This window comes from Peromyscus eremicus, chromosome 9, assembly GCF_949786415.1.
Source record: "Peromyscus eremicus chromosome 9, PerEre_H2_v1, whole genome shotgun sequence".
Classification (NCBI taxonomy): domain Eukaryota; kingdom Metazoa; phylum Chordata; class Mammalia; order Rodentia; family Cricetidae; genus Peromyscus; species Peromyscus eremicus.
In genome coordinates this window covers 107182716-107208979 of record NC_081425.1, presented here as the reverse complement: position 1 = coordinate 107208979, position 26264 = coordinate 107182716, and the positions used below count along the sequence as shown (strand labels likewise).

The window sequence follows — 26264 nt, the reverse complement described above, 5'->3', positions numbered from 1 at the left end:
CATGTCTTTATTCCCACAATGACTCTGCATCCTAGCTGTTTTCTGTGTAGATAAGCCTGTCTTTCCTTTTGATCCTCATAACCCCAGGTTAAAATATATCCCCAAAGAAGCATGATACAGAAGCCCTCCACCCACAATATCCGTGTGTGGGACATCAACCGTCAGGTGGCCATTTCACAAGCCTTTATGAAGGCAGGTTTCTTTATTTTAGGCAACATACACTAAAACCAGGAGGAACCTAGCTAAAGCCTGTACTTCCACTTGCTTCTACTTCCAGGATTTGGATATCACACAGCTAAGCACCATATGACTAGTTCCTTGGTAGCTTTGCTGCTTGTGACCCCTCTGATAAGTGGGTTACAATGATATCAGTTATCCAGGTGATTCTTCAAGGAGTCAAGGCCATGTTTTTGTAGAAGTCAGTGACTCATCATGTATGCCTATACATGTGTTTGAAATACTCATCTTGAAAGACTCCAAGATGAGAATAAGTGGGACATTCTCAGGTTTCAAAATGACATCAGGACCTAAGATCACATGCACACCAACTACTAGGTTTCTAGTGTCCTATTGCAGACCACCAGAGTAGCATCTCACAGTCTCTAGCCTTCATCCTTTTTAAGTGAAGGCTTCCTTAACGTAATTTCTCCCTGGCCTAAGAATAACAACTTGAAACTTCCCTGACTTGAGATGGTCCTTTCTACAGGCTAGATCTCCATCTTCTCTGTTTTCCTGATGTGCTGGTTAGTGCTTTTCAACTTGACACAAGCTAGGGTCATCTGGGAAGAGAGACCCCAGTTAAGGAATCACTTTCATCAAATTGACATGTGGGTGAGGCTATGGGCATTTTATTGATTGATGATTGATGTAGGAAGGCCCAACTCAATGTGGGCGGGGCTCCCCTGGGCAGATGACTCTAAGTTTTATGAGAAAGCAGGTTGAGCAAGCTGCAGAGAGAAAGCCAGTAAGAAGTGTTCCCGGGGATGGGGGACTGGGTTGGGGGGAAGGGCTGGGGGTGGGAAGAGGGGGAATCTGTGGTTGGTATGCAAAGTGAGTAGAAAATTTCTTAATAAAAAAAAGAGAAGTGTTCCCCCATGGCTGCTGCTTCAGTTTCTTCCCCCAAGTTCTTCCTGCTTTGAGTTCTTGCCTGACTTCATGATAAACCGTCAGCTGTAAGCTCAAATAAGCCCTTTCCTCCAGTTACGGTATTTATCACAGCAATAGAAATCTATAAAGACAGATGGATTGCCAAATAAAATAAATATTTTTAAACATTTTAAATATTTTATTGCATTGTGTGTGTGTGTGTGTGTGTGTGTTACACTTGCATGCCATGGCGTATGTTTAGAGGTCAGGGGATGTCTTTCAGGAGTTTGCTCTCTCTTTCCACTATGTAGGCTCCTGGAGGATTGAACTCAGTTTTCAAGATATGGAAGCAAGTACATTTACCCACTGAAGCATCTCCCTTCACTCAGTATGTCTTTTTGTGTTCTTTCATCCCTCCAACAACTTATGTGTTTACTGAGCTCTTTTATTATTGGTAACAAAAAAGATTTGGCTTCAATAACAAGACCTACTCTGCATATTTTATTTTAGGCTGAAGAAAATGTAGTAGAGGTCCATCAGGTGGAACTTATGGATGGTTTTGTAACTGTCCTGGGGCACGGAGGTTCCCAGGCAGCCCCAGACACCAGGAATCAGCTCATTATCATGTCTAGTGCAAGGGAAACCCAGTCTCAGCCCCTGCTTTTCTGCCTCTTAGGATCCAAACTACTGGAACAAAAAGGAAACCCTAAATGTCTGGACTTGGGCAATACTACTGCCACCTTCAGCCCAACTCAGCTTCTAAGGACTCCTGACATTTTCTTCTTAAAGGAAAGGCAAGTCCTATAGCTTCCTGCTTTTGTCTTCAGTTGAGTACTCTACTTGCCATCAGCATCCTTAACCATTTATTTTATTCAGCCACTGAATTGAAAGTGTGCATTCGATGCCAAGAGATTAAAGGCTGCTGGTTAATCCTCCTGATTGAGAATTCACTTATTGATCTATGAAGTAAAATTAGTTTTCTCCAGAAAGCCACTAAAGATAAAATTATATTCTAAAAGTCTAGAAATACTAAAGTTCTCACCCTTTAAAATAGTTTTTCAGCTATTTTTTTAAAAAATAATGATGGGAAGGAAAATTTCTTCTACTAATTTTTAATAGTATTTTGATAAAATACAGTTTGAAAACCAGAGAGAGAGAGAGAGAGACAGAGACAGAGACAGAGAGGGGGAGGGAAGGATGGAGAGAGAGAGAGAATTATATTCCTCTAATACTGCCCAACAGGCCTCTTTTTAACATCACTCATGGTTTCCAGCTCTCAGGAGGCTGAAGATGTGTCTCACCTCCTCATGCAGGGTTGCTGGCTAGCAAACAGTGAGGTGTGCTGAGTTAGATGGATCTGGAAGCCCGTCTAGAAGAAAGTACCTGCTTTTCTCTGGTTGCCCAAAGTCTGAAAGAAGGACCTGTCAGGGATCAAGCCTATCATCCCACTTGCTTACTGTGCACAATCCAAGCTCTTTAAACATTTTAGCATCTTTTCCTTCTTTCAGTTCCTCTCTGTCAACTGGAGACTTCATTACTCACATGTAATTTGTGTGAATATCAGTGTGTACTTTTTAAAGCAACTGATTGTCACTGTTTTAATAAGTAATTATGTTTAACATCAACACAGGCTCAAAGTGTATACACTGTTTTATATCCTATTTACTTACAGAATGAAATTGTAAAATGTTATACATTGCCATGAACTTATCATAATCCATTATCCTGCTTTTTCTTTACCGTGAAGGTTGAAATTGGCAGAACTGGATCTCTCTCTCTCTCTCTCTCTCTCTCTCTCTCTCTCTCTCTCTCTCTCTCTCTCGTGTGTGTGTGTGTGTGTGTGTGTGTGTGTGTGTGTATGTGTGTGTGTGTGTGTGTGTGTGTGTGTGTGTGTGTGTATGTGTGTGTGTGCATGTGGAGATCAGAGACAACCCTGGGCATCATTCCTCAAGCACGATCCACTTTGATTTGGGTTTTGAAGCCGTGTCTCTCAGTGGCCTGAACATCACCAAGTAGGCTAGTCTGGCCGCCCAGAGGGCCCAAGGGTCCGCCTGCCTCTGCCTCCTCAGTACTGGGATTACGTGTGCGAACTATCAGGTCTAGACTGTTTTAAGGGTGGGTTTTGGTAACCCAGGTCCTCATGTCTGTAAAGCAGGCGCTTTACCGACTGGGACATCTTCCCAGTCCTACATCCACTACTGTTGAGTTTTGGAGAGACTGTTGTAGAAAGACGGTAACATCTACTGTCTGAGAAGTTGCCCACCTCTAATCCTCCCATCTCCTTGGTTGAGAACTGTGGGGCACATGTTATGGTTGAGTTTTTAGTGAATGACATTATCATACCACAGCCTATCAAAACTCCAGATCTGTGAGTCCTGCTGCCTCCTGACTCTAGTACATTTCAAATGCTATGGAGCATAAAACAAAATGTGTCCATCTTGGAAGTGGAAGGATGCTTTTATTAAGAGATGACAAAATAAATGCCATAATTTAACTCAAACATCAAGTATCATTGGCAACATAGCACATGCATTTAACATATCCATTAGAAATGAGATTGATAGAAGCCATTAGACATGTAGTTCTAAGGAAGAGATTCAAAAGATGAGGCCCTCGGTCACCTGTCCTTTTCTGGACCCAGGGAAGATGGTTCTGGGGCTCCCTTTTTCATTCTGGTATTTTCAGGCCAGGCATGGCTTCCCTGTTATAAGCATCTTCATTTGTCTCGCCATATTTCTCTTATTTTCTCTCTTCTTCTGCCATTTCTCTTTAGACATAGATTCATTTCTAGTTTCCATGAAACTAGAATTTAGCACCAGTTACATATTCTCTGGGTGCCTAGAGCTCTTTGGAAAAGAGATATTACAGAAATGTAATGAATAAATAAAAGCCTGGCTCACACCCTCAGGCCCTTGCATTGCCGAGTGTTGAAGTTAGCAGTTTTCCAGGATTTGAATAAGTATGCTGCTGAGTACTGGAATGGAGCAAACTTCATCAGAGGAGGAGAGCTCACTTTGGGAAAGTCCACTGCAGTAAGATTATAACCACATCTCTTATACTTAATTATTATTTTGTTTTTGCTAAGATCTATGCATCCAATTTTAAGCCCAATGCTTTTATCTGTAATGCATTCAAATGCCTTTTATGAGCCTTTCCCTTTCTGCATTGCAGTGAAAATATATCTTTGTGTTAGCACAACACATGCATACTTACGAAGCCTCTGTGCTTATGTAATTATATTTGAGTTGATGGTGAAATCCTCCAGAGACATTTGAATGACTTAAAATAAATAGAATATTGTCAGTAAGCTTCCAGGAAGTGGGAGAAGTAGACACAGTGGGCTGCTAACCACAGACCATGGTATTATCTTGGGGAACAGTGCAGCACCACAGCTTTCTGAATCCTTTTTTCAAATTCCACTTTAACACATACCAAACATAGAAAGATTAGGGAGAAATCATATCTTTCCAATTTTGGTCCAACACATACAGTGTATTTACTGCCCAAGAAAGGACAGTAACCTTTTGGGAAATTATTTCATGGTAGCTTCTCTCTACTGGTGCTAATGGCCATGGCAGAAATGGCATGGATGATACTCAGTGCAATGAGGAAGCAAACAAAGTTCTTTTCAGAGGAGGGAGAGCATACTCACACCTGGCTCCTCCTATATGGACGATGGCACTGTGTGGCAATAACACACCAACACAACAATAACACAGTGTGGAGAACAGAGCATGGGAGGATTTACAGGCACTCCCATTAGGCCAGTATTTTTTGGAGTGAGTGAGGCTCAGTCTCCCACACTATATGGATAATGAATTTCATGGACTTCATTGTGATTCTGATGAGATGACTCTGTTCTTAGATATATCTGTCATTTGTTGTTGTTTTTAAAATACATTGGCTAATATGGCATTGAGAGGTTACTGTTAACAAGTGCTGTGTCATTGACTGGGCCTACCTTGATACCTTTGCAGTATATACAAAATATATAACCTGTGTGCAAGCAATCTAAACACAACTGATTGGCGTAAGGTCAGGCTACAAACAAAATGTTCATCAAGCAATGGCCTATGATCTGACAGAGTTGAAACATTGAAAATAGCCAATGTGATTCTCTCTTTATTGGGAGCTTGAACTGAGAAACAGAGAGGAAGGCAGTTAGTGGGAATGACTCTGTCTAATAGAGGAGCCCTACCAGGTTAGACCATGATAAGCTCTGCTTAGGAGGGAGAACAGCCAGCCTAAAACCATGAATAACACAAACTATAAAGTGAGCAAATAGTAGTTAAAGAAGGAATGGAGCACTCCTTCCTTCCATCCTTCTATCCTTCCTTCCTCCTTTCCCTTTTCATTTTGGGATGATGATGATGATGATGATTATTAACTGCTTACTGTGTGCCAAGTGACAGACATACAGTGGTGTACAAGACAGATAGGGCTGTGGCCACTATGTTGAGTTGCATGACTAAAATCCAAGTGGTTGACTTGTATCAGTCCTTGCTCTAACATTGGTCTCCTGAGCTATGGAATAATATAAATTTAGGCATTTGCTCAAGAGTTATGATCTAAGGGTACTCCACACAAAATATCATACAGAACTAATTTGAACATCAGTGAGATGCTCAAAACTCACATCTTCATCAACACTCTGAGAAATCCCGGCTCACTCCTCATGCAAACATGTGATTTTTCAGAATAAAGAATACTACCATAATGTTTCCCTGTGTCCTGACAGATCATAACTTGATTTATACTATACCAAGTAGGCACGGTCAGACTTCTTTAAACCCAGGACCACAACTCAAAAACATTAGAAAAATAATCTACATTTGGTTTATATAGTAAGTTATTGGAAGTACACTTAAGTGTCTAAAAGAGTGTGAATGCATAGTGGACTGCTGTTGTTTAGTTTTTTGGCTCTTTGTGAGGGTGCCACCACCCAGCTCCCAAATAAATCACCCACACTCATGGAGGCTTATTCTTAATTATTAATGCCCAACCTTAGCTTGGTTTCATTTCTAGCCAGCTTTTCTTAACTTTAAATTACCCCATCTACCTTTTGCCTCTGGGCTTTTCCATTCTCTTACTTCTGTAAATCTTACCTTACTCCATGGCTTGCTGTATAGCTGGGTGGCTGGCCCCTGGAGTCCTCCCCCTTCTCTGTCCTCTTTTTTCACTCCTCCATCTCTTTTCTTCTTCCTCCTCCCAGATTTCTCCTTCTATTTATTCACTCTGCCTGCCAGCCTCACCTGTCTCTCTCTCCTGCCTTGCTACTGGCCATTCAATTCTTTATTAGGCCATCAGGTATTTTAGACAGGCACAGTAACACACCTTCACAGAATTAAACAAATGTAACATAAACAAAAGTAACACACCTTAAAATAATATTCTACAACAGACTGAATTGCTCTGAAGTATTTGTTGAATTCACAGATGAATAATGAAGTCAGAGAGGGGGGCAGAGGTAGGCCAGACAGCTCCTGGCCATTGCAATATGACTCTATATTGTTTTATGCTCTTACATTAAGAAACCTATTATATTCATCACCATTCCATGAGGGCTGAGTGAGCCTGAAATCATAGACTAAAAAGTACAAAGGGATTGAATGAACCATAAATTCATCATTTGTCTGTTTCAGTTGTCATTAATTTGGCAACTGAACATTTATCTAGATAATGTGATCAAGAAAGAGAGTTCCTCTGAGCGGTTTGTTTCTCAGAACTAATCCTACAATCACCCACTGGTAACCAAAGATTGTCTTTCCTCAGCTCTGGAATCCAGAAATTCAAAGTCAAGGTGTTACAGGATGCTCCCTTCAAAGGCTCTGAGGAGTGGAATAGTTCCTGTCTCTCCCCAGTTCCAGAGGCCCTGGGATCAACATTACTGATCTCTAGCTTGTTTTTTCTCAGCCTTCTCTGTGTGGTTCTCTCCTTAGAAGACCAGCCATTTGATTTACGGTCCACCTGAAGTGGGGGGGTGGGGTGGTTTTTATCTTGTGAACATTGATGAGGCATGGTTTCCTAAAAGTCCATAATCAAGGTTAGACCTTGAACCTATTTGGGAGCAAAACACAGTCTAACCCACTGCAGGGAGGTGCACAGAGCCCAGAACCTGAATTGAAACGTGGACTCAAAACTCACTTCTACCACTTCCTAGATATGTGACTTTGAGTGATGTACTGAAATACAATAATCTAGAATTATCCAGAGGAGTAAATGAGTATGACTATATGTAATGAGGATGAGTAAATGAGTATATGTATGTACACACACACACACACACACACACACACATATATAAAATTTTGCCATGTGACCATTATATAATCAGTGTTCTGTAAATGTCATGTTTATTTTATTGTTGTTCTCTTTAATGAAGTATCTTTTTATTTGTTATTATTTAACCCTTCACCACCCAACAATAACCTAGGCATGACTTAAAAGCTGAGGGAGTTATCAGAATATTTAGTGAAGGGTATTCAAATTTCTGGCCCAAACCAGAGAATAACAGAAATGTAGTTTCTGTAGTAAAATCATTCACCAAACACCCCAAGGCAATTTAAGGAACCAAGCTCCAGATCCCCATTCACCATCAAGTTTTGTGGCTGTGTGGCCAGGGTGTAAGGCCACTTATCCTGAACGACATCTGAGCTGTTGAAGCTTCCTAGTGGAAACAGAGCAGAAGTGGGTTAGGCATTACAACAGCTGAGCTGAAAAGGCAGTCAGGAACCTCTCTCAACCCTAGTATCTGTACAAAACCCTCAAGTGTGAGGCTGCAAAATGGGAAGTCAGTGTGTCAACTGTTTCCCTTTTGGACTTACATTGGCCAATGTGATATTTGTTCTTTGGGGGTTTGCCAGCCCTGAAGTGCCCCACTATTGTCTTTTTGTTACTCTAAACCTCCCTGTTTGTGTGTCAGAATCCCATTTTAAATCTTAGCTCGAGTGTCAGTTTTCTTCTAACCCCTGAACTCTGTAAATCTGCATTCCCTAACATGAGTGTGTCCCCTTCCTGATGCTGACACTGGAAGAGACCAAGGAAGTAGCCTACTTTCTCTGAATAACAATTTAAAGCTTCAGAGAAAGTCAGGAACTGCTACAAGTTGGATTGTGGATCAATACATAGAGGGGAAGGCAGACATGAAGGCTTACCTTTTTCCTATGTAGACTTAACAATAATTCAATGTCGAAATCAGCTTTTGACCACACCAAAATTCCTTAGTTGAGAATAGAGTTCAGTAGACAAAGCTTTGAAATCTAGGGGAAAACCCTAGATGTTTCTAATTCTACCCAGTAATTGTCGCTTGTTAAGCTGGCTGTATGCATGGAGAAATAGAAAAGAATGAGTTTGAGTGGAGCTGAACACAGGCAGCAAGAGCCAGATCCCATTGGGTTACGCGGTCATCTGTTCCTCCAGTCACAAGTCCTTCAATACTTTGTAAGGAAGTATGTCCTCGGTAATGACATTAACACTGGAAAATAAAGGATTAAAGAAAGGGACCTATGGTCTGAAATTATATTTCAAGGTCTGTAATTCAGTGGAAAAGAATATGCCTACTAGGTGCAAGGCCCCCTGAGTTTTATCCCAGCACTGCAAGACAAACATCTAAACAAAACAAGAGTCATGTAGCGAATGAAGACTGGCATACTCTCAGGCATTTGTGATATGTGCTATAAAGGACAAAATTAGGGACTAGAAATGTGATCAGGAGTTGGAAGGAACATGGAAGAAACTGCTTCAACAGGACTCGTGAGAAAACTTGGGGATAACACACTCTAGGGTAAGGAGTGTGGCCCAGGATGGTGCTGTCTTGGTTCATTCATCAAACAAGAAGCTCAGTAGGACTGTTTGAAAGTTTTATGGCAGCTGGACTGTGGGTCAGTGGTGAAACTATGCTTGCCCAGTGTGGACAAGGGCCTAGATTCCATCTCTTGCACTGCACAAACAAGACTAGACATGCAGAATGGCTTACTGAGGAATCAGAAAAGTCACACAGATGAGATGCTGAGGGGCTGGGTGGGCTATGCCAAGGATTGTAGGTTCTGATCTAAGAGCAGTGAAGTGAGTGAGGACACCTAAGGATGGGGCTGTCATGATCTGGTGGGCCTTTTTAAACGTTAATTTTGGCTGCTAAGTAGAGAATGGGTAGAGTCAAAAGTGAAAGTAAAATGATCATCTAAAGATCACTGTGGTCATTTCATAAAGAGGATGGCTTCAGGAATCTGGAAAGAGAATGGTGGACAGATGAGGATACAATTTTACAGATAGTTGGAAGTTGGTCAGAGGTCATGTAGGGATTATTTCCAGGTTTTTGCCTTGAGGAAATTGAGTTGTAAACTGAACTCATACTAACCTCATTCATCATTATCCAAACGGGGGTCAATTTCAGATATGTGAAACTGTGAAATCTGAGGGTGATTGGGGTTTGCTGACTAGCTCTGCCACAGCTTTGTCCTATTGGAAACTTTCTGCTTATCGGGACTGACTCAGCGAGAATAGCAAGGTTGCCTACAGGAAAATGGGGGAGGGTTATTCACAGGAACATGGAGATAGTAGAGCTAAGGTCTAAACATAGGCCTTACCCACAGCCCAGCTCCTTTGTTTCCTCCTTGAGATAGTTTCATATAGCCAAGGTTGGCTTTGACCTCATCCAGGATGATTTGAATTCCCGATCCCCTTATCTCCACCTCTAGAGTTCGGGAATTACAGGCATTCACTATCACGCCCAGATAAGCTTTGCAAACTCTCTGTGGTTCAGCATGGTTTGTGTTTGTGGTTGCTATCATACTTTTATCACCTTTCCTTAAAAAACTCTCCCAGCTCTTTGGACTGCCCAGGGCCACCACTTCTTGTCTCTGCTGGTTTCTCTGCTGTGTGCCTTCTCTAAGCTCTTCTCCCTCAGTTAACCCCTGCTGAGGTCAGCTTGCTCTATACCTGGTGGTTGGTGCTGGCCTTCATCTGTCCCATTTGTGTAGCTTCAGAAGAGGCTAATAGGAGAGAAGTGTCACTAATGTTGGGATAAAACATCTAATTCAACAATGAACAAAACTAGAACTTGAGATGCTGATGATGCGGAGCTTTTAAACAATTTCTGATTTTTGGAAAGCAGACCTTTCAAGAATCAAGAAGACATTTTTTTAGGGCAAAGAAAGGACTCCCATTTCCCAGTTTCACTTCTCTTAGAAACTGACCAGCAATACAATTGTGAATCCCTATGTGACCATTGTGGCTTTCAGAACTAGAGCTTAATGGGAAGCACTGTGCATAGCGGGCCCTTAACAAATACCCCAAGATTTGATTTGAAGCAAATAATTATGAAAATCGTAGTACCTCTTTGCACAGCAAATGAATGAAGAACTGACCGTCCTAGAGCTATTGAACAAAAGGAGAAACATCATTGGTACTAAGAGGGCAAACTTTATCCTCTTTTTCATTATTTTCATAAAGCCTGGAGTCAACATTATTTAACATTATAGACTTAGATTCCCCATGATGGTTTATTCATCTGAATAATGTATACTCTCATGAAGAACAAATGGTAATTAAGCGAGGTTTCATCATTCTTTATCCCTTTGCAAATCTGGTCAGTGTGAATGACAGTTGATTGTATACTGAACTAAGGCTCTGCTTACTGGAATTTTGCCTCAGTTCTCACAATGGTTTACTTATTATACCTTCTCTAAGACAATTGGACCATTTCCTGAAAGTCAAGTAGGGGTTGGGACAGAATTGGAACCTGAAAATGTTGAGTTCAAAATGCAAATGACTTTCTTATGATGTTCCCAAGAGTGAGGAATGACAGGTAAGAGCCTTGCCTAATTAGGAGAATCTTTTATTGCTACAAAGACTGGAGAGTTAAAATTAGACTGCTTGTCAACCTATGGGGATTGGTTGAGTCATGTGGAATCCGAACACAATGGGATCTGGCTGTTGCCTCCTATGTTTAGCTCCACTGAAACTCATTCTTTTCTATTTCTACATGCACACAGCCAACTTAACAAGTGGCAATTACTGGGTAGAATTAGAAACATCTAGGGTTTTTCCCTAGATTTCAGAGCTTTGTCTTCTGAATTCTATTCTCAACTGAGGAATTTTGGTGTGGTCAAAACCTGATTTTGCCACTGACTATTGACAAGTGTATGTAGGAAAGAAGCAAGCCTTCATGTCTGCCCTCCTCTCTATGTATTGATCCACAATTCAACTTGTAGCAGTTCCAGACTTTCCCTGAAGCCTTAAATTATTCATAAAACCTTTTAAGAGAATAAGAGATTATCCTGGAGCCAAATGAGAGTGGTCATGGCCCAGTATAACAAATTCAGGTTTCCCTAAATCCCATGTTCTAACGTGGTAACAATGTCATGAAGTTTTTGTAGTAATATAAAGAAGTAAACCATGAGTCAAATATATCTGAAATGCATTGCTGAGTACTTCAGGGAGGTGGTTACCACATAGCAAGGAAACCTGTGCTACAGGCCTCAAATGTTATCTCATGACATCTGCAGCTTTGAGGTTGGTGGAAGCTAGTGTTCTACATATATCCTGATTTGTATCTAAGTATTTTACCTGATAGTCACAAGGATGTGAGGTCATGTACAGAAATATACAATAAATGGATATTTATTACATCATAATAAGTTCCACTGAGAACTTCACAAATCCTTGATAGGTATTTCATACTTTCCCTCCAAAAACAATCCCACATGCTATAATTAACACAACTATTAACACAACTATTGAAAGACTACTCAAAAAATTTAAACACTTATTTATTAAGAAGAAAAACATACTCTAGCTAGGTATGAACATGTCTATTACTCCAGTACTCTGGAAATTGAGGCTGGAGGAACAGTCTAGGCCATGTAGTTAAGAACTACACAGCAATTTAAAAATATTTTTGTGATCTATAACTATAGTAAAAAAAAAATAACATTCCATGTGTCTTGGCTACACTGTGCCTTTAGCTTTATTGTTATGTGGGAAAGACCACACACATCAGGTGAAGCTGTGATTGCTCTGAATTCTGTTACAGGGCCATCAGATCAGATCCAATGGGTGGTACATAGACTCATATAGAGCATACTGGAGAAGGTCTCTTTTGAAAGGGACAAGCATTCCCTGCTACAGGAAAAGCATCTTTTAGATTTGGGAAGTGTATTTTATGAACTGCCTTACTGTTATAAGTCATTTGTCCTTTACAGTAAAGTAAGCTAAGATTTAAAACTGAGGACATGTTTAAAATCATGAAATGTAGGAAACATGTAAGCCATATTAACATTGCCAGTATATAATATGGTCTCATGAAAGCTTGAAATGGGATAATATGCAATGTTTATTTACATTTCAATCTAATATATTTTAAAATTTTTATTTGTTCTTAAGAATTTCATATGTATATACAGTGAAATTCGGTGATATAAACCTCTCATTTCCTCCCTCAAGTTTCAACTCCTCAACATATCACCTCCCAACTTCATGTCTTTTTTTTTTTAATAACTTGCCTTTGTACAATTGGTTCGGCCCATAGATTCTTGGGGTTGTGTCCATCTACTGGGGCATGGGAATCCTATCAGTGGCCACATCCTCAAAAAAGAGCGATCCCACCCCCTGCAATTACCAGTTTCCAATAGCTCCTCTGTGAGGGCTACAGTCTGGAGATCATACCCCCGTCTTCGTAGGAATTTTGTCTGGCTTGATCTCATGCAGGTCACCCCAGATGCTGCGAGTGCTGGAGTACAATAGCCACGTGCAGAAGACAGCATTCCTCCCCACCTTCCGGCTCTTCCATGCTCCCTGCCCCTCTTCTGCACTGTCCCCCCAAACTCAAGCAATGAGGGTGTAGGAGGCAGTGGGCAAAGCGGGATTTGACCAGCAGCACAGTCACTATCTTCATTTGGTTTCTATTGCCATGATCAACACCACAACCAACAGCAATGCGGGCAGGAATGCTTTATTTGGCTTCTATATCCCAGGTCATAGTCCACTGAGGGAGGCTAAGGCAGGGACCTGAAGTCAAGAATTGAAGAAGAGGTCATGGAGGAATGCTATTTCATGGCTGGCTCAGTTTTCTTTCTTATACACCCCAGGCCCACCACTTAAAATATGGCGGGTCCTCCCACACCTGCTATTAATCTAGAAAATGCCCAACAGGCTTGTCCAAAGGCTAATCTGATGGGGCATTTTCTCAATTTAGGGCCCTTCTTCTCAGATGACTCCAGCCCATGTCAAGTTAACAAAAAACTAGCCAACATAGTCATTTATTCTTAGCATTTTAACCAGTTGACTGCAGCATACTGCAAAAATAAACTGCTCCGATCAAGGCTGAGGGTAGCCCAGGTCTGTGGGTAGAAGCATAAATATTTACAAGTGATTGACAGCATGCCCATTTATCAAAATTGCAATCAAGAGTCTACCCCAGGGCTTATGCCCTCCACGGCCATGGGCTTTTGACCTGGATTACACACCAGGCAAGGAATCCCTCCTGCAGAGCAGGTCCCAAGTCCATCACAAGGTCTCCAGCTTGATCCTGTGAACCCACTTGTGAAAAATCTGGACATGGTGGCATGGTTTGCTGTTGTAATCCAAGTACTGGGAAGACAGAGGCAGGCAGATCCTCTGAACTGAAAACCAGCCAGCCCCACTTTCTTGGTGAGACCCAGGTCAATGGGAGATACTGACTCAAAATAAGATGATGGTGGAACCCCCAAGGACGACGCTGAGAGCTGCCCTCTGCCTCCTCTACTTGCACACACATGCACACTCCTACATATGCTTACTTACACACTCACACACATGCATGTACATATGCTTACACACTCACACACATGCACATGCATGCTCACACACTCAGAATTGTTTTTATGTACTTTAGAAGGGCTATGTGAATGTAGAGATGCTAACAAGAAGATGCTTCTCAAAGGATCTGATCACTGAAAGAAACAGAGAAATAAATCTGTGGTGTGGTATTTCTCAGCCTTGGGAACCGGAAGCGCTGTGTCTTCTTTGTTAAGAATGCGGTATCATGGTTATCCTTCCACAAGCAAATGTGGTGGGGGTGAGCTTGAGAATTAAAGTCCCTGAAGTCACAACCAGAGTGGGCTGAGGCTTGGTCACTATTGTCCAAAAGCCAAGATCATGGACATTCTCTTCCTGTAGAAATGTGTTTCCAGCCAGGATTTTCACAGAGAGAAACCCTGGATCGAAAAACCAAACCAGGAAAAAAAAAAGAAGAAGTGTGTTTCATATGCCAGTGTTGCTGGCATGATGCTTCACAGTCTTAATCTACATTAGTCACCCTCTTGATTAATGCCCTTCAATTGTACAAATAAAACAAAAAAAAACTATCTCTTTACGTGGTTGATCCTGGACTAGTTTGTGTGAGTGTGTGTGTGTGCGTGTGCGTGTGTGTGTGTGTGTGAGTGTGTATGCGCGCGTGCGTGGCCAGTGAGCCTGAGGCATCCTCCTATCTCTGCTTTCCCAGCTTTGGGATTAGAAGCACACAGCACCATACTATTTTTTATGTGGATGTTGGGGCTTGAACTCAGGCCTTCACACTGGTGCAATAAACGCCTCACTGAGATACTCTGCCCCCAACTCTTGTGCCCCAGATTTTTCTCCTTCAGTCAAACCACAGAGCTCATTTTCTGCTCCCCTTTCTTTCAGCCCTTCTCCCAAAGGATCCTTACACATGCTGATGTCTCTGCCTTGTGCATTCCCTACCCCATCCCACCTGGTAAAAGCTTCTTCGCCCTTTGATGTGCTTAGGGCTTTGTTTATTTGTGCCCTCTGGAGCTGGTAGCCGACTCTCCAAAGCTATCAGTGCTGTACACTGGTCAGTGTCTCTAGCTGACAATGATTTCCTCCTCCATAGTGGTCTAATAAACAAAGGCTCATGCTCTTTGTACTCAGAGAATATTTATAAAATACACAAATGGAAATATTCTGATGCCTTTGGTGATATCCTGTCCATTCTCTCTTTGGAAAGAAAAGTGATTGAAGCTGAGTGTACCTGCTGTTCTTTCCTCTGACTGTGTATTTCCTCCTAGCAATGGCAGAATTTCAGACAAGACCAACATGCCCAGCATCCCAAAGGCTTCCCAAACAGAAATATAGAAGGAAGCAAAAGTCATATTTTCTTCCTCAGAATACAAGCAGCTGTGGAGGGAAACAAAGTAAGATGATGAAAGGGAAGGTAAGCATTATGATGAAATTATGGGGCTTTCTAAGAATCTGTCACTCAGACCTTGCTGAGGAGGGACTGAACAAAAGGAACAGGACATAATAGAACCATGTGTTCTGCTGAGAAAACGGAAAGAGAAAGCACCGTCAGTGCACCGCTGTTGTGTGTGTTCTGGAGTTGGACCAAATCTGTCACAGCTCTTTCATTTTAGTGGACCATCTTTCTGGACTTGATCATTTCTTTTGCGCCAATGGTAGCAGCATCAAGAGTTTGTAAGGCACAACAAGTGAATGTGGGATTTGGAGCAGATGCACATGGGCCCTGGCTCACTATTCCTTTACTCTTTGACTCTCAGATACGTTACTTATGTGTGCTTTCTTCTTCCATCAAATGGGAATAATGAAAACACCTACCCCATTGTGCTATTGCGGCGTGGCAGTGAGATGATTCAGGAAAGCCTTGGCATGCTACCCAACCCAGCAAGTGCTTGATGAATATCAGCTGGCATTATGGTTAGTGGTAATTGGTGGTTAGCTCTCTAACCCGGATGCTTTGCTTGCAAATAGCTGACTCTATGTAGGTGTTAAAGCACCTGCTAGGAAGCTTGTGCATGAATATATTGTCCTAACAGCACTAATTCTTGGAGGGGGATCTAGGGACCATGCCTCCAGAGACTAAACCAGTATCTGGACACTACTACCTTTTTATTTTACTTCCTCAGGATACCTAAGCTGGTCTCTTCCTCCTAGTCTGTTGAGAAAGAGACTGAAAGAGCATCATGGAGTACTGACAGTGGGGTACTGAGGATTACCTGAACATTCCATGTATGTTTGCAAGGGAATATTCAGGTACAAAGGGTATTGACATTATCTAGCACACATAAGACTAAAAACAACACTCAAACAAGCAACCAGAATCTACTGGAAAGGTTCCAACCAATACATATTCCCAAGCCAACCAAACATATTATATGTGATCTTCAAAAGAGTAGGAGCAGTCCAGGTGAAGCTCAATCCCTCTTGGAATGATGATAATTGCTGAGAGATGAGAGTTACCTGTATGAAACACAGTTGGCAACTCAACAAGAGGTATAGTGCTCAGAGGAGCTGTGTGCTCTTTTGCCTAAAGTGGTGCAGCTAACTAGTTAGAGGGGTAAGTGGCTGCTAACACACTATCTGGTGTAGTGAAAGAGCCACAGCTCTCCCTCCTATGGTGTATTTCCTCATCTCAAGTGATGGAATTTTGTGGTTGATATATTATGCACCCCAATAAACTTATCTGGGGGTCAGAGAACAGAACAGCCACTATATTAAACATAGAGTTTAGGCAATGGTAGCACATGCTTTAAATCCTAGCATTCTGGAGGCAGAGATCCATCTGGATCTCTGTGAGTTCAAGGCCACACTGGAAACAACCAGGCATGGTGACACACACCTTTAATCCCAAGACGTGATGGTGGGAAGTAGAAACAGAATTTTTTTCTTTTTTTTTTCTTTTTAGTATGTGCATGTTTATGCTCTATGTATTTCTGTTCTGTGTGTGTGTGTTGCTTGGAATGGAACCCAGGACCTCAGGCTTGTCAGGAACTAAGCTATAACCCCAGCCCTTCTGCCTGGACTTGTCAATTTCCCATTACTGACAATCAACGAGCACTTCTTTCAGGTAAAATCAACCATCATTTGCTCCTAGTACAACTCTAGAAGAGCCTGAAAATATATTATTTTGTCTTTAATTTAGAAAGGTAAAGAACACAATATTACATTGCAATCCTGAGCCTAAAATAAGAAACAAAACAAAAAGGCTAAATATCACATTTGCCTGGTTACTTGGATATCAGGCAATTATCACATGATTACTCAGGCTGGTAATGAAATTAAGATAAAGTTTCATCAAAATAGCATATGTAATTTTGCAGCCGAAACAGAACTGGTATAAATATGAGCAGATGTGTCTGCCTTTCTTGGATTTATAAATACAGAAACATTGTTCCTATTTCGGGTAAAAATCATTCTTTACTCTGAATGTTGAAAGAGTGTGGCTCAGAGCCCTGGAGGTGACAGAGACAGTGGGAAATCATAGCCATGAAGATTCTCCATTTCCTGTGGCTTTCAGGCAGGTGGTCTTAACCTGAGGGACCCACTGTGCTTCTGCAGCAGTTATGTACCCTGGGGAGTTGAGACAAAATGGTGAAATACATGTCAAGACGAACACACAAATTTCCTTAGGCAGGTAACATACTGGTCTTTCTTTCCTAGGAAAAAGAAGAAAAACATTCTGGGTTGAAGCACTGCATCAGTGGGTAAGGGCTGTGCAAGTGTGAGTACCTGAGTGTGAATCCCCAGCATGCATCAGTGGGTAAGGCAGTACAAGTGTGAGTACCTGAGTGTGAATCCCCAGCATGCATCAGTGGGTAAGGGCAGTACAAGTATGAGTACCTGAGTGTGAATTCCCAGCATGCACAGCAGGAACAGCAGCATACACTTGTGATCACAGTGATTCTACAATGAGATGGGAGGCAAAGAGGAAAATCCCAGGAAGTGTGCAGACCAGCTAGCAAGGCACACACAGTGCTGGGCAAGAGATTCTGTCTCAAGCAAGCTGGGAAATAAGGACAGACACCTGTTGTCATCTGCCATCTACATGTGCATGCATACACACACACATACACACACATAAACACACACACCATATACACACACCATATACATACACCATACACAATACTGTACACACACACATACACACACGCCATATATACACACACCATATACACACCATATACACACACACCATACACACACACCATACACACGCATCCACATACAGACCACACACACATACACACACACACCACACACACACACACACACACACACACACACACATACCATACACAGACAAAAAAATTATTTAACAGAAGAAAAAAACATTCTATGTTTTGATTCTAAAGTCCTAGCTAGCTCCCACTTCCAACTCTGTTGCACGTAAAGGCAGCTTTGTACAGGATGAATAACATATCCAGGACCATGTTCTGCCTTTTCCTCGCCAGAACAGTGTTCTTCACCTAGGACTGTTAACTGGCTACTGCTATAAGCCTCTTTCTCTACCAGGGTCTCAGGAGAAAGCCAGGCAAAGAAAGGCTGTAAAGACCTCCTTCCAGGAGCTGTCAGACAGAACCTGCCAGTCTGAGAAATGAACCTGGAGTATTCTGTCACATTCAAGAGCCCAGGCACAGACGGACCCTGGCGACACTTCCCTTCTCTGCCCTGCTTGTCTGGGCACACCTGCTGCAGGATGTGGGTGTTAGGATGCGGCTGATTGATAAAGGTGGAAGCTCAGAGCAGAGAACCCTACCACTGCAGGCTCACCTTCATCTACCCCACCCCCACCCGCAGTGGAGCCTCCTTCATCTCCCTCTTGGACATGAATTTGGCAGGAGACCAGAGCAGCTGAATCATCCTTAGGGAGGAGTTTTTTTTCTCACATCCACTAATGGAAAAATACCCAGGACTCCAAGCAATCCCAAGCACCCCAGTGGAGGAATAGAGGGCTGGGGTGACATGTGCTGCTTCTGTTTCCACACCTCAAACAAATAAATGTCCTTCCCTTGGCTATGAGTGAAGTTAAGGGGGCATAAGTCATGGTAGCTTGACATGGGCTGTAGAGAATTACCATAGGTGCCTGGAGAATTCCTTCATCTTACCAAGGAATCATTCTTTACCACCCAGGCCACCCATCTGGGCCTGTCCCTGCTCCTATAGATGAGTGAGATTCAGGAGAGAATGCATTTTGAGAGAGACCTAAGCCCTAAGATCTCCAGAGATCATGAGAGACACACAAATGCAAGCATCAGTGCTGGGCCCTAAATTCTGAAGCGAGTTCTGGAATCCTCTGATCTCATGCCCTCGTCCTCAAACTTAAATCTCTTGTCAACACATGGCCGGCCTGATGGCCACACTCCCAGACAGCCGTTTCTTGGAAAGTTCTACTTGAGTGTCACACAGATTTTACATAAAAGGAGACAGGATCCTCACTCCCAGCCTATTACTGATCTAACCTTTATATAGCCAACAGGTGCCATATCCCCCTTTTAGTGGCTTCAGCCAAAAAGCTCCACTCTTCTTTCTCAATGCCTCATCTCTCTAAGCATGGCCTAATGGTTCTTCCTTCAGAATATTTCCAGAATCATTGAACTTATGGCTAGCTCCATTTTGTTGATACTATGAGATAAGTCAACATTATTTCTCTCTGAACTTCTGGAACAGGCCCACAGACCTTAGTACAACCAACAACACCATGATGGAAGTACTTTTTAGGCCTTGGAACCCAACACATAGGCAGCACCACCTGTCAAAATGAGGGCAAAGACCTAATCTATCCAAGCTCATAGTCCCTAATATATTAACATTGCCTTTTCATTTCTATAGTTTCACTTTGGTCTAACTCTTTTTGGTAACTGGGGTATATCAATCCAGAATGTGTTTTGTTTTTGTTTTGTTTTGTTTTGTAATTAGAAGACTACCCCAAGAAAGGCTTGGGACTGCATTGGAGTCCTGAACACATGGTAGACTGATAAAGACTTTCTGCTGGTCTAAACTCATTTACCAGTGGTCTTCTCTGGAAGACATCTCATGTCACTTCTGCGTAGATACCTGTTTGATTCCTGTTTTTCCTGTCTTACTTCCTCATAATCAGAGTGATCTATCAACATATATAAAGATAATTTCACTCTGTCATGACCTTCCTATCTCACTTGGCACAGGAGACAGTCTTCACACAATCCTGCCAAGCCCTCACAGTGTGCCTGTGGGCCTTCACACAATGCTGCCAAGCCCTCACAGCGTGTTCTTGCCATTCATTTGTGGTCTTTTCTGTTACCCCTCTCTGCCCCTGTTCCTCAATCACACTGAATTCCTTGCTTTCTAAAAGCCGACATCAGAGGTTTGCTTCTTCCTCAGGGCCACTCCTTATCTCTTCAGTTTTTCATATCTTTATTTAAGTATCACCTTCTCAGAAAGCCTTTCTTGGCTACCTTATATTAAATTACATCTCATTGTCTATCAATCCTCCTTCTCTATGTCTTGAAGAAATGATCATTTGTCATTTATCATCTCTTTCTAATTAAATTTTATTTAATTAGTTTCTATTTTATGTGTATGAGTGTTTTGACTGCATGTGTTGAGCATCACTTGTGTGCAGTACCTATAGAGACCAGAAGAAGGCAGGTATTGGATCTTCTGGAACTGGAGCTGCCATGTGGATTGTGAGCTGCTATGTAGATTCTGGGAGCTAAACCCAGGTCTTCTGCAAGAGCAGTGAGTGCTTGTAATCACTGAGCCACCTCTCCAGCCCCATTATCATCTATTTATTTCCTCATTTTTATAGCCTCTGTACCTGCTCACTAAGGTTGAGACTGAATGAGGTTAGCAGAATGTCTTTCTTCAGTGCTTTGGTACTTAGAAATGTACCTGACACATAGTAAGCACATTAGGCACACAACTATTATTCACTGACTGATTTTTTTCAATTCCCTAGAAGCAAACTGCAAAATGTTATGCAGCTGTAAAAAGATATTTGAGCTCCAATGATTCCAGATCCATTGCAATCTGTCTATCTATTCATCAACATATCATCTGCCTTTGCTTCCTAGGTCTAGACACATTTAGAATCAAAAGAATTCAAATCAAATAAGTATTCATTATAACACTCTGTGAGTGATCTTCAATGACATGAGGAAGAGAGTGTCAATGTTACCAGAGAAACAATTACTATTTCCATGTTCTAATATAGTGCCGCAATACCTTTCTAGTGATGTGTCTTTATCTGGGAATTCATGGATACTAGGGCATCCTAAGGGGTTTGATTTATGGCAGGGGTGCTTCTAAGTGAGAAACCTTGTGAATAGTGAGATCAAAGTCATGCACATACCAGGCAGGAGCTCTAACTCAATTATGTTGGCTGTAGACATTTACCATTTCTAGCTTTACCTCAACAACAGTAAAAATATAGGCATGTATGTGAATATAGGCAATGTATTTAATGTTACTTTGCCAAATTTTCATTCAGAAAAGAAAACCAAGACTCAGAGATTGAAAACCACTTACTTATTGCAATGAATTTGGCAGGTAGAGAACAACCAGAACTCAGACTAAAACACATCAACACTAACACCGTGTTCCTCCTAGTGTGCTGTCAAGTATCCTGAAGGACAGAATCTTTTTCAAGTTGCCAATTATCAATAATGTAAGTCCTCTGGGTCCCTGTTTCCTTGGCCGTATAATCAAGGTGTATTCTACCCCAGTAAAGGACATCTCCGTTCTTGGAGCAGTACTGAAGCTCATCCCTGATCTTATGAGATGTACTAAGAAGGGAGACTTGCTAAAAGAGATGCACCATACCTTCCCTTCATATCAAGGATAGTCTTCTGCGATACTGCTCTTAAGTCTTCACTTTCCTAATTGGTTTTGGGAGCTAGTCTGTCTTACTGTCAGAGGGGTAGTGGGGTACAACGGACAGAAGAGAGGTTTCCTGGGACATTAAGGTAAGCCAAGTCCTTCATTGCTTCCTTTGGTGCAGAAATTATTGACCTGGGCTCCAGGAAGTTACGCATTTTAATATGCTTTATGAACTGGTGACTTTGGAGTTCTTATGTGAAACCATAAATCAAGCAAGCAGATTTGCCGCACCAGAAGGGGATTCCAGCAACATATATATCCTTTTGTAACTATTGGGCCATTCTTCAAGTAAAGGGTGTATAGATAATTTTATGCCTTTTATAGTTACAATCTCTAGTTATCACATTAACATTTCAAGAATAACTCTGAAGAGAGAGTCCTGGGGCCTCTTGAATGGACATTTCCCAAGGATGTGGTAAACAGGAGGGTTTCGCCTCCGTTATCCCCCCTACTCTCTCCTTCTGCATACAAGTATCCTTCAGCTAAACGCTTCTCACAAAATGGACCAGTTATGATTCCTAACTATCCTTGAATATTTGGTTTCAATTTCCTAATAAGCAATAGAAATATTCAGACAAACCAATCTACACCCATACAAGAATCAAGGGTCATAGCGCAGAGTCTGCCTTTTAGGGCCTCTGACAGTAATCCTCTTGTGGTCCTTGTGGCTGGTAAGTACATGGACTAACATACTGCTGTCAGTCTCTTCTGTCAAGTATCAAGTGACTTGTGCTTGACCATCCTCCAAACCCTAAGATGTAGATCTCTCCCTTAACAGAGCAAAGAGGAAATCCTCAAAATAAGCACATTCCATAACAAAATAACTGGACTTACAAAACATGGTCTTTGAGGGCAAGGAAGTGTGGTAGAGCTTGCACTGAGTCTGGCAGTCTATGGAGGCTATGTGCTAAGTTAGGAAACAAGTACTAGGGCTGAGGATATCTGATCTCCAGAACCTACAAACAAAGCTACGTGTGTGCTTCATTTCAATGAAGGCAAGATGGGATGCAGAGACAAGTGGGTCACTGGGAGCTTGCTAACCATCTACTCTAGCCTGCAGGAGAAATTTAAGACAAAGGAGAGACTTCATCTCAAATAAAACAGTGGAAGATACCTGATGAGTGACACCGAAGATTGTCCTCTGACCTCCAGGTATATGTGCACACATATGTACAGGCATACCTGGGCACACATGCATGAACGTACTCCCACATGCACACTCCCCTGTGGTCCTTAGTTTATAACTTTGAAACTGTATTTCAGGACCAAATATACCCAAACTTTAATGCCATTTAGCCGATATTTTGATAACTTTAGTTACCTCAGGAATGAAAGTAGCAGGGATCCAAGCTTCAGTCAATAGCTTTGACAAACACAATAAATCTAGGAGTCAGGAATCAATTGTGGAAAGTTAATTGATTCTCACTTGACTGTAACACACTTCTGTTTAAATGTATTTGTTCAGATTACATCTTCTGTAACTGTGCCCAATAAGTGAGTCACTGTTCTGAAAGTTACCTGGAAATTACAGGCAATGAATTTTGTCATTTGTAGGAAAATGGATGTAATTGGAGATGATCAAATTAAGTGAATAACACCAGTCTCAGAAAGACAAATGTTATAAGTTTTCTCTCATTTGTTGTTTCTAGATTGTACATATTATTGACATAATACATAATATTATTTATATTACACTGTGTGTATGTGCTTAACATACAATAGATACATGTAGAAAAATGATCATAATAATCTTCACTATTGACAGTGAACCTTGATAGTAAAGACAAGTCAATTCTCCCTCCTTATTCATTACAAAAGTATAAAACTTCTGGTATTTATAATCGGCTCTACTAGTAATATAATGCTGGTCATCAGGTGTGGCATCTCACACCCACTCCTGGTACTTGAGAAGTGGAAGTAGGAGGATCAGGAGTTCAAGGCTAGCCTTGGCTAAAGAATGAGTTTGAGGTGAGCTTGGACCAGCCTATCTTAAAAGAAAGTTAAAATAAAATAAATATACTCAAATAAATATACTCTTGTTTATACATGGATCTCTCCAAATCATATTATATAAGTGTGTATATGCCATTTACTACCATATCCTTAGTCAATTTTATCTCTATAGGCCTGGGGTACCATGTTGAGCTGTGCCAAAGAGATGAGTTAGAAGACCAGGCTGTCAAGCAGAAACAAAGAGAAGAAGAAGGAAGTTGAGGGGCTAAAAGCAAAGGCCACAGGAAAGGGTCCTTTGTTTGCATGTAAAATTAAGAAATCTTGGAAATCCTCTGGCTTCTTCAGATGTCTGAACTGAAGCACACATGCCTGAGATATAAAACTAGAATCCACAAATGAGAGAAAATGTAAGGCTTATATTTCTGGGTTTGGGTTGCCTTACTTAGAATGATTTTTTTTCTAATTCCATTCATTGACCTCAAATTTTATGATTCTGCTTTTCATAAGAGCTAAATTATAGTGTGATTTGGGTAAAGACTGAAGTCGTGGCTGGTCCAGAAAGTGATGGCCAATTCCAGTTCACTGATACTGAAAAACATTTCAACTCTTACACTCTCACAGGTGGCATGAACTGTGTACTGGCCACAAATGGAGGCAATGCTTTGTTGGTCTTGTACTTCAAGTTAAGGCCTAAAAGAACTCCAGCTGTGAAAGCAATATAAATGGATTTTGAAGTGTCTGACCTCATCTGTTAGTCCCATGCCTGAAGAAGCTGATGTCAACTCATCGTATAATACTCAGTTTATACAATAAATTATGAATCTGGAATAAAGAGCTAATTTATATTCCATTGTATGAGTATACCACAATTTCATTATTTACTCATCAACTGATGGACACATGGACTGTTTGTATTACCTGGCTATTGTGAACAGAGCAGATTAATGAATCTCTCAATCCTCAGCAGAGAAGCTTCTATTTGCAGAATATGGTAACTAATACCCACAACTGGCCAAGGTGCAGGGAAAGAAATTGCAGAATACTCATCTCTAAATGGGACATCTTTATCACATCCCTTCCTCCCAAGGCTCAGGGATCATTGCAGAAGATGGAGTGGAAAGACTGTAAGAGCCAGAATCAGTCAATGAGAAAAAAATGTCCTGCAGACACAACAGGGCAGCTATACAAATGAATTCACAGCAGTTATGACAGCATGCATAACCTCAGTGCAAGCCCAGTCCAGACCTAACTCCAGCATAGAAGGGAGGTGGACATGAAGTACCACCCATAGCAGAGGTGCTGTTAGCAGTTGTTAGTGCTGGAAAAGGGAACACCAGTTTTCTTTAAGCCCCTGGTAAGTTGACAGTAGCACATATCCAAGAACATATGGGCAGTACAAATTAGAATTGATGGATGGAAAAAATGAAAACCAAGTTGAGTGGGTAGGAAAAGGGTGTGGATCTAGGAGGAGTTGGGGTAAGGGAGTAATATGACCAAAATGAATCATATGCAATTCTCAAGTAATTAAAAATTAAGAAAAAAACCTGGCAAAAACAAAGATGTTCCTTGCGTCTGAGATGGTGGTGAATTTTTTTCATTTCTATTTAAACATCTGTATTTAATATTAAGGCATCTTTAGCCACCTATAGCGAGAATGAGTGTTGTCTTAGAGCAAATTATAATAAACATATGTAAAAATATGTGTATATGTATATTTATATGTATATGTGTATTTAATGTGTATGTATATGTGTATAAACATCCCAGTTTCTATAGGTCAAGAATCTGGACCCCATGTTGCTAACCCCTGGCTCAGGGTCCCTGCAGGCTGGAGGACAGCCATCTCTCTGAGCTGTAGTCATCACAGGGCTGAACTGAAGCTGGCAGAGCCACACTCAAACTCATGCACAGAGTTAATGGCATGGTGGTGGTGGCTCCAATCTTTACGGTCTGTGAGCCTCAGCCACCTACCGTATTACAGGAGTACCCCCTACTGCTCACAGGACAGACATCTTTCCCAAACACGACAGTGGGCAAGATTGTCTCTTTAATGTAATCCTAGAGAAGACATCTAACCACTCTGCAACACTCTGTCCTCAGGAGCAAGTCACTAGGTTCAGCCTGCACTCAAAGGGAGGGTGTTATACAGATGGGGACACCAGGGTATGGGTATGATTGGGCCACCTGGAGACCCTTTACTACAGCACACATGCAGGCATGCCTTGTACGCCGCACTGTTCTAATGCATCTGAGCTCAACTCCTGCAACCGTGAGGGTTTTCTGCAGCCACAGCAGTGAGACAGGCTCACGGACAGGACAGCACAGGCTAAAGAGCAGCACAGCGAATAGAGGCTGGAGAAGGCTCTGTGGTGCCTCCCAGTGTCACTGGGAGATGAGCTCTGGCTGCCCACATGGTCACCTGACTGGGAATGGCTGCCATGTTGGCTGTCTCTGCTCTCCTTTCATTGCTTCTTGTTGAGTTCACTCTGCTTTATTCAATGTTAATCTTTGTCCCAGAACTGCTCATAAAGGAGCTAAAGGCTAAACACTTCTTGTCCATCTCAGCAGCACCAGAAGGAACTTCAGAGCTG

The 26264-nt window shown here is 41.7% G+C and overlaps 1 pseudogene; it reads left to right on the top strand.

The window, feature by feature from the left end:
• LOC131919102 (ATP synthase membrane subunit K, mitochondrial-like) overlaps positions 1-24428 on the top strand; it is a 50205-nt pseudogene extending 25777 nt beyond the window's left edge.
• Positions 24429-26264: the final 1836 nt, after the last annotated feature.